Genomic DNA, 8,653 nt, shown 5'->3' on the forward strand with positions numbered 1-8,653 from the left:
TATAACATGAAATTGTACACAAATAAAATATAATAAATCTTTGTAATCTTCAATAAATGCAAATTCAAGAAATAATGTCTCGTATAAAATAATACAACATGAATTTGTGTTATAAACACATGTATGTTATATTAAAATAAAATGCATATACACAGGTCGTTATTAAAGCAAAATGTAATAAAGTTCCGTAAAAAATAAATATAACATGAAATTGTACAAAAATAAAATATAATAAATCTTTGTAATCTTCGATAAATACAAATTCAAACTCTATTGAGTATTAAAATAATAATATTAATTAATTAAAATAAAATAAAACAGTTCATTATATTTATAATAACAAATAATATTAATAAAAGTAATATTAATAATTGGACAAAAATATTAAAATGATATAAAATTATAATATCAATAATTATAATGATAAATACATTGCAAATTAAGAAAGATAATGTAAAGACGATTAAATATATTGACAAAATAGAATTCTACACATACATAGTTTTTGGACATCAGTAAAGAAATTTAAAATATTTAAATATGTCAACAATATGAACTTAAAATCTTCATTCACAATCAAAAGAAATTTAAAATAATTAATGAAATTAACTAATTGATAAAAAAATACTTATAAATTAAATATGTAACTATTAATTATAAATGTATAAATTAGTAAATAAAAAAATTATATAAATTGATTGTAAAAATAAATATTTTAATCCCATAAATATTTCCAATCCCATTTTAAAATAAATTAATTAAAATAATAATTTAAAATAAAATATATTTATCGATTCAAATAATAATAACAAAATAGTAATTATAATAGTATTATTAATTACCAATTAAAACTGCTTTCATAATTAAAGAAATTTAATATAATTAATTGATAAAGAAAAAGTTTAGAAATTAATCTTATTAATTATAAATGTATAAATCAAAGAGATTCCAAAACGTATAAAATAAAAGAAATTGACTCGCAATAAATAACAAATCATATAATTATTAATTATATAAATCAATTCGTACGCATAAGAGCACAATTCATTAATAACTTTAGTATTACTATAAATAATAAAATCTTATTATTATTATTATTATTATTATTATTATTATTATGTGTTATGATTTGATTTTATTAGTTTTATATTTAAGTATCAAATATAATTAATATTACATTTAAATATGTTCTAGTATTTTGTCTAGGTATGGTAAATAAATATGTCTTTCATTTCTTCATGGACAACAGGATTGTCACAACACGAATATAATTATAGTAATTATGAATTTCGCAAAACATAACAGAACGTGTTCATCAAAATGTACAACATTAAAAAATATATAAACTGTCAGTTATCCAAGACTACCTGGAGAAAAGCAAGATCTTCCTGCAATAGTTCTTGTTTTCATTGGTCAAATTCATCACTCTAATTTAGTCATGAAATAATTTAATTGTTATCTGGTTTCTTCAAGTTCAAACAATTATCTGATGCTTTCCTAAAAAGTTGCTCTTCAACCTGATTCAGTTTATTCTCTAAAATGAAGAACACACACAGAGTATTAGATAAATTTATACCTTCTCAAGACATTCTAATATATCTGGAATACAACACATTAAGGAATTTTAATAGAACAAACAATAAGAAGACAATAAACCCAACAAAAAATAAAGTCATAAAATAACTGTAAAGTCCAATAACGTACTAACTTATGATATGTATAACTTCTCAAAATAAACCTAAAGAAGTAAATAAAAATAAACAATTTTTCATGAAATCCATGTTATTGATCCAGATAAAACTTGGGGGAGCTTTGAATCAACTTTTCAAACTCATCCACTGTCTAGGTACATACTCCTCAAGTAATCTTTCCTTGACTGCCCTTATTTGCTTTTCCTTGAACAACATACTTCTCCGTGTTAGAAATTAAAAACCAATTAAGAAGAGAAAACAAATAAGAAAGCAAGAAAGCCAAGTTGACATTCTTTATACCTCGCCAAATTACAAATGTTTTCATTCCTTATGAATCATTGTCAAGCAACCCGTCCATATTTTCATTGGATTCCAATTTTTTCCCCTTGAGGATATTAGGTTGTCTTCTAGATTTACCCTTATTATAGGGCAACTTTCTGAAGTCAATATATTTATCTGAGTGGATAAAACAAACATATTATAGATACAACAGGTCTATGTAAAGCATTTTCAATTGTAAAATATACACAGAGATATACAAACAATCACAATTAACAGCTAGAAGTTGCAATTTATATTATAACCAACAGGCATAAAAGCTCCTGGAAAGAACATACAACCCAATAGCATATCTAAAGCTTAATATATTTAAATTACCTTTAATATTCTTGCATTTAATCTCTCTCCAGCTTTATAGTTTGCTTCGATATTTTAATTTGTTTTTTCATACCTTTACTATTTAAATACCTTTGATGAAGGAAACCTGCAGATACGAAACAGAAACAGAACTCAAGTTAAAATAAAAGTAGAAAATGTGTATTAGAGAAAGGAATAGTACAACACATTTATTTCTCTAAAAAAAATCACAAATTTTACAATCAGAAACCTAGGGTTTTCTTCTCTTCCCCTTCAGACCACTGCTGCCATAGAACCAATGTTTCTCCACCAGCCACCACCAAATACCAACAGCAACGCCGAAGCCATCAACAACGATGCCGCATCCACCAACAATGACGCCGATAGATAGCGTGTCGGAACTCTCTCCTTTTCTTTCGATTTCTCCTTCCCGCGGCAGAGTAGATAGCGGTGCAACCTCGGGAATGTGCCAACTACTGTTGTCGGTGTCACCACCACCGCTCGTTGTCGTCGTTTTCCTTTTTGTTGAAACAGCAAACCGTTCGCGAACAGTTAAAACGATTTCTGTCATAGGATAATGAAAAATAAACAAAAAAAAAAAAGAAACTTTGGCACCCCAGAAGAAAAAAAAATAAAGAAAACACCACTAAAAAGAACAAACAAAACTCAACCGACTGAATTTCAAATACTACTAATCCATAATGATACCATGTTCAGCCCATAAGAAGTAAAAAAGTACAAACTTTCATCAACAAAAAGCAGAACTAACCTTCAACCGGAAAGGTTTTTTCTGGTCTTCAAAATGCTTTTGATGGAAAACTGAAGAATGAAAATTCTTGGCTTCGAGGAGAAGAAGAATGCTAATTTTCTCTCACCAACGTCAATCAGAAGTTAAATGCTAATTTTCTCTCACCAACGTCAATCAGAAGTTAAACATAAAATGAGCGGGAAATCTCAATAAGTGCAGAAAGACCAAAATACCTATACTCTAGAACATGTGTCAATGAACGGGAGTATCTAATTTAGTAATTTCACTATCCTAACATTAAATTTTGATTTTTCTTTTAATTATATATATAATAGATTTTAGAAATCCATGAAAATTAAATTGTGAATTTTTTTTTATAGGGCTGAATCTTTCATGTTAATAGCTAATAAAACATCAAATTAAATATAATAAATAATAAAAATATTTAGGTATAATTTCTCTTTTGATCTTTGTTTTTTTTTAAATTGACAATAGAATTATGTTAATTACATCAACCAAGCAAACCATCTATATTAATAGTTTCAATTTTAATGAAAAAGTCATTTATCCATTTCAAGAATCGGTACTAAATTGAGACTAAAAAACTAGATGACCAACTTAACATTTTTAAACAAAAACATGAATAAAAAAGAATAATTAAACCAAATATTTATTAAGATATTTTGTATTTCCGTTCTCGTTGTCTTTTTTAGTTTTTTTCACACATTGTAATCATCTCTCATTCTCATATGTTTTCTTTTGTTTTTGAAGAAAAAACAAAAGTTAGACACAAACTTATTATTTTCTATCTTATTTCTCATTTATCCTCTTCTTTTCTTGTATCTTGTCTCATTTGATAATGAAAACATTATGTTTATCTCATGAGCTTTTTATATATTCATTTTTTTATGAATAGAGAAGAAAAATAAATAATGTATTCATAACCGATTTTTAATTGTGACTTTACTATAATATATTTTGATTTTAATAATTACGTGTCTCAATTTTTTATTGGATTACGATAAATTATTTTTTAATATTATTTACAAAAAAAGGTATATTGATAAAAAATAAAAGAATAAATTCATTTTTAAAAGTAATAAAAAGGAAACTATGGATGAAAACAATATAGACTCTATTTCTTCGCATATCTTGAAGCATTATACTATTGATCAAATTGTTTAGTTAAAGGAGCCATTTATTAAAACATTATACTAATGATGGAATCTAATGAATTCAAGATTATATTAATTTGACCCCTCCAATACTTTTGTTCAAGATCCATAACACTTTTGCTCAAAATCCGCTGGTGAATATATGATGAAGTTTTGGACCATTCATAATGCCATTGATAATTGTATAATGTAAATTAGACTTAGTCAAATCAATAAGCATCTAACACTTAAAATTTAAGTCATGATGTATTTCCTATTTAAAAGAACAAAAAAAATCTTTTTTTTTTTTTATAATCCACGGCATAAGAGAACAAATCATTAGAAGATAGTTTTGTAATCCTTAGATTTATTTTTATTCTAAATCAAATCAGTGTATCTCTATTTATAATTATTTTCGTGTTTCTCAAACTAACATTTGTCTTCCTTCCTTCTCTACTACTCTTCCCCTTTGGCGATTTTATTGTTAGTGTTAATTTAACAAGACATTCAAAAACACCAATGTAACCCATTCCTCAATCATTTGTCACCCAGCCTTCACGAGCAACATATCCAAAAGTTTTGTATATATATCTTTAATTTGCTTTCCATATTTAAGTTCAAGATGTAAATTCTTTTGTTAAGAATTTGAATATAAGTTGAAAGTTTCACATTTAATAAAAATAATAAAAATAAAAAATTTCAATGGTATATAAAAATGTAGGATCTACGAACACTAAACTCTAACTCTTAATTATTTCAGGGTAATTACTATTGAAAAAGAAGGAAAACGAGTGTCATCCTCATTTGTTTCTGATGATATGAAAGAAGAGTATGGATTTCCATGTGAGTCTTTGTAGAGGTCCCTTCCTCACACGAGAAGATAAAACGAGAAGTCACATATAAGCAATTGAAGTTTGTTCTTTTCACGATGTAATAATATAATAATAATTTCAAATATAAAAATTATTACTTAATTTTAGGGTAAAATATGTTTTTGGTCCTTTAACTTTCAGTAAATTTTGGAATTAATCCATTTTTAAACTTTGAACCAATTTAGTCCTTCATTTTTTGAAATACGTGGATTTAGTCCTTTTAATCAAATTTTGTTAAGTTTATTTAACATTTGAAGCGCGTTTCACGAAAGTATTTGACTTAACATTAAAGCAAAAATGTGTCAAACAGTATAAACAACTCAAATACAATCCTAAAATGTATACGAAATATCAAATAAACCTAACAAAATTTGATTAAAAGGACTAAATCCATGTATTCCGAAAGATGAAGGACTAAATTGGTCCAAAGTTTCAAAATGGACTAATTCCAAAATTCACTTAAAGTTAAGGGACCAAAAACATATTTAACCCCTTAATTTTATATAAAGTAATCATACACAATTTATTTCAATTTAATTTTTAACAATTCCATTTTATTTTAATATAATTTTATTAATTTTAACTTTTTTTTTTAATTTTAATTAATAACTCACATTTCATTATAATATAGTTTGCAACAATTACATTTTATTTTAAATTACTTTTATGATCAATGATAAAATTATAATAATATAATTTTATCAATTAAATATTTTTTGGTTAAAATACTCCGTTGGTCCTCGTTTTTGTAGTAAAATCTCAATTTGGTTCTCGTATTTTTATTAGTCTCAATTAGGTCCTCATTTTTGTAAATTAGTATCAATTAGGTCATTTCCGTTAGTAGAGAACTAACACCGTTAAGTAGGTGTCACGTGTCAGCTTCTCGTTTTTTTAATTTTTTTTAATTTTTTTTAATTTTTGAATTTTCTTTTTAAATTTTTTTAAATTTTTTAAAAAAATATTTATGCCACGTGTCAATCTAATATGGTGATACATGTCAAATTATTGTATGAATCTCAATTTGGTCCTCATATTTGTTAATTTGATTTGATTTAAGTCCCAAATTTTTTTAAAATAATTTTAATTTCATGTGCTCCAAATTTAGAATAAATTTAATTTTTTTATAATTGTAATGATGATACTTTTATTACAAGTGATATTTCAATTACATATTTTTAACAACATTTAATTTATTTAAATTCATATTTTACATTAAACTTTATTTAAATTTTATTTCAAAATTATAAATATATAGATTAATAAATTTATATTCGAAATATTTGTATAATATTCAATATCAACAATATTTTAGAGTTGGCTTAAAAATAACAATTTTATAAATTCTAATGTAAAATTTTAAAATAATTTTATAAAAATTAAAATAAATATATTTAAAATTTTAATATTAAATATAATTAATATTATAAAATATTTAATAAAAATATCAATTTTAATAAAAATAATCGTAACATTATATAAAAGTAAAATTTCGTCTAAATTTGGAATACCTGAAATTGAAAACTTTTTAAAAAAATTGGGACTCAAATCAAATCAATTTAACAAATATGAGGACCAAATTGAGATTCATACATTAATTTGACACGTGTCACCATATTAAATTGACACGCTACAGACGTGACACGTGGCATAAATATTTTTTTAAAAAAAATTAATTTAAAAAAAATTAAAAAAAAAATCCAAAAAACGAGGAGCTGACAAGTGGCACTACTTAACGGTGTTAGTTCTCTACTAACGAAAATGACCTAATTGATACTAATTTACAAAAATGAGGACCTAATTGAAACTAATAAAAATACGAGTATCAAATTGAGATTCTACAATAAAAACAAGGACCAACGAAGTATTTTAACCATATTTTTTTAATACATCAAACTCATCGCACTATTCACTAATTTTTTCAAAAACTTTCTCTTATTTTTCTTTATTTTTTCACTATCTTTTTCTTGATCCGAACAATTCCATTTTCACCATCATGAAAAACAAACACAAACTTAAGATTTTATGTTAGAAATGGTTTCATATTTCTTATATAAACAGTTGATACCTCATAAGTGGTCAATCTCTCCAATGTTTCCCAGGAAAAAAGAATTCAGTAGTGATATCGAAGCTGGTGTTAGAGAATGTTGAGATAAATGGATGAAATAAGGATTTCCGATTGTGTTAGAAATGGTCAAAGAATGATATATAAGAAAACAAGACCTACGTACATTAAATCTTATAATTGTGAAGTCATATTTTTTAAAGGACAATGATACTTTAACCTACTTTTTTTGATCTACTTTTAACCCACCACTTCAATCACCATTAGATCATACATCACATCACCAAAAAGAATAAAAAGAGATGATCTAATGGTAATTGAAGTGGTGGGTTAAAATGGGTCAAAAAAAGTAGGTTAAAATATCATTTTTCTTTTTTAAATGGGCAACTCATTCCTCATGAGTATTCAATCTTCCTAGTAAAAAAAGATTCCAATTCGTTGAGACAAAGCTGGGGTATGCATTAAATAGGAAAGAGAATTTTACTTATACTTTAACAGATTAAACAGAGGGTAATTTGGAAATTTTGAAAAGGTACCGATAAAAGCATTGGAGGTGCATGGAAAAGCCCCTTCAAAAGTGGATACATTTGGGCTCTAGTTGCAAGTTGGGCCACGACGAACACGTTCGGACTCAATAAAAAAATTTGTCCGCACGTTTAATATTAGGGAATGATGAGCATGGCAATACATGGTTTCTTGTTTGTTTATTATCTATAACAATATATAAAGTGGATTTTTCTTTTTGTGTCCACATTTTAAAATATCAATTTTATCCTTTAAATATAATAATTTATTAAATTTTTAAAAATTAACAATTACTTTTACAAGTTTTTTTATAAAATCGGTTATCTCTGTTTCTTCTCTTCTTTTTATTTATCAATGGTTATTCTTTCATCTCTTCTGCTATATTTCACTTTATTTTTAATAAATATAATTTTAGTTTATATATTAACTTAATAACATTACAGTATTATCCCCTACTAATATAATATCACGTATATTTACAAAATGCATACACGCATTCTGCTAGTTTTCTGTAATGTGGATTGTTATTAGTTTGTTCTTTTCTGTCCTGTGACTAATCGAAGTGCTTGAAAAATTTGCACGATTGAAGAATGTGATAAAGAGAAGTGGAAGAAGATAAGGGCTTCAGGCATAGCTTTTCCGAATAATTTATTCAATCCAAAAATTTCGATTTCATAAGATAATAGTTTGTTATAGGAAAAGTTGTATTGTATCTGTGATCTCATTTGTTGGACTCTCCGTTTAATTGTGATATTTTTATGCCTTATCCATATGATGAAGTACGATTTTAATTGTTTTCCATTTATTTTTTCAGATCTCCTTTGGTCCCATTGGTTCGCTCATGATATATAGAGATTTTCCTCTTGCGCCTAAATATGGTTAAGGTACCAATGGAGTTCTTTTTTTAGGTGACACTAATGGTCCTATGACAGAGGTAAGTGTAACATTTATGCTGTTATACTTTT

At 25.4% G+C, this 8,653-nt stretch overlaps 1 long non-coding RNA gene across 3 annotated transcripts; it reads right to left on the reverse strand.

Moving 5' to 3' along the window:
* Nucleotides 1-1,422: 1,422 nt before the first annotated feature.
* Nucleotides 1,423-3,209, reverse strand: LOC114179793. Of its 3 annotated transcripts, none has more exons than XR_003603529.1 (5): nucleotides 3,097-3,209; nucleotides 2,578-2,845; nucleotides 2,349-2,454; nucleotides 1,992-2,147; nucleotides 1,423-1,895 (listed from the first exon to the last, which is right to left on the reverse strand). It is a non-coding gene; the product is annotated as an uncharacterized LOC114179793 (long non-coding RNA). The 3 variants fall into 3 exon arrangements; XR_003603530.1 differs by having other exon boundaries at nucleotides 1,423-1,889; nucleotides 2,578-2,891; XR_003603528.1 differs by having other exon boundaries at nucleotides 1,424-1,895; nucleotides 2,578-2,891.
* Between the last annotated feature and the right edge of the window lie 5,444 nt (nucleotides 3,210-8,653).

Source organism: Vigna unguiculata, chromosome 3, assembly GCF_004118075.2.
Source record: "Vigna unguiculata cultivar IT97K-499-35 chromosome 3, ASM411807v1, whole genome shotgun sequence".
Taxonomy (NCBI): domain Eukaryota; kingdom Viridiplantae; phylum Streptophyta; class Magnoliopsida; order Fabales; family Fabaceae; genus Vigna; species Vigna unguiculata.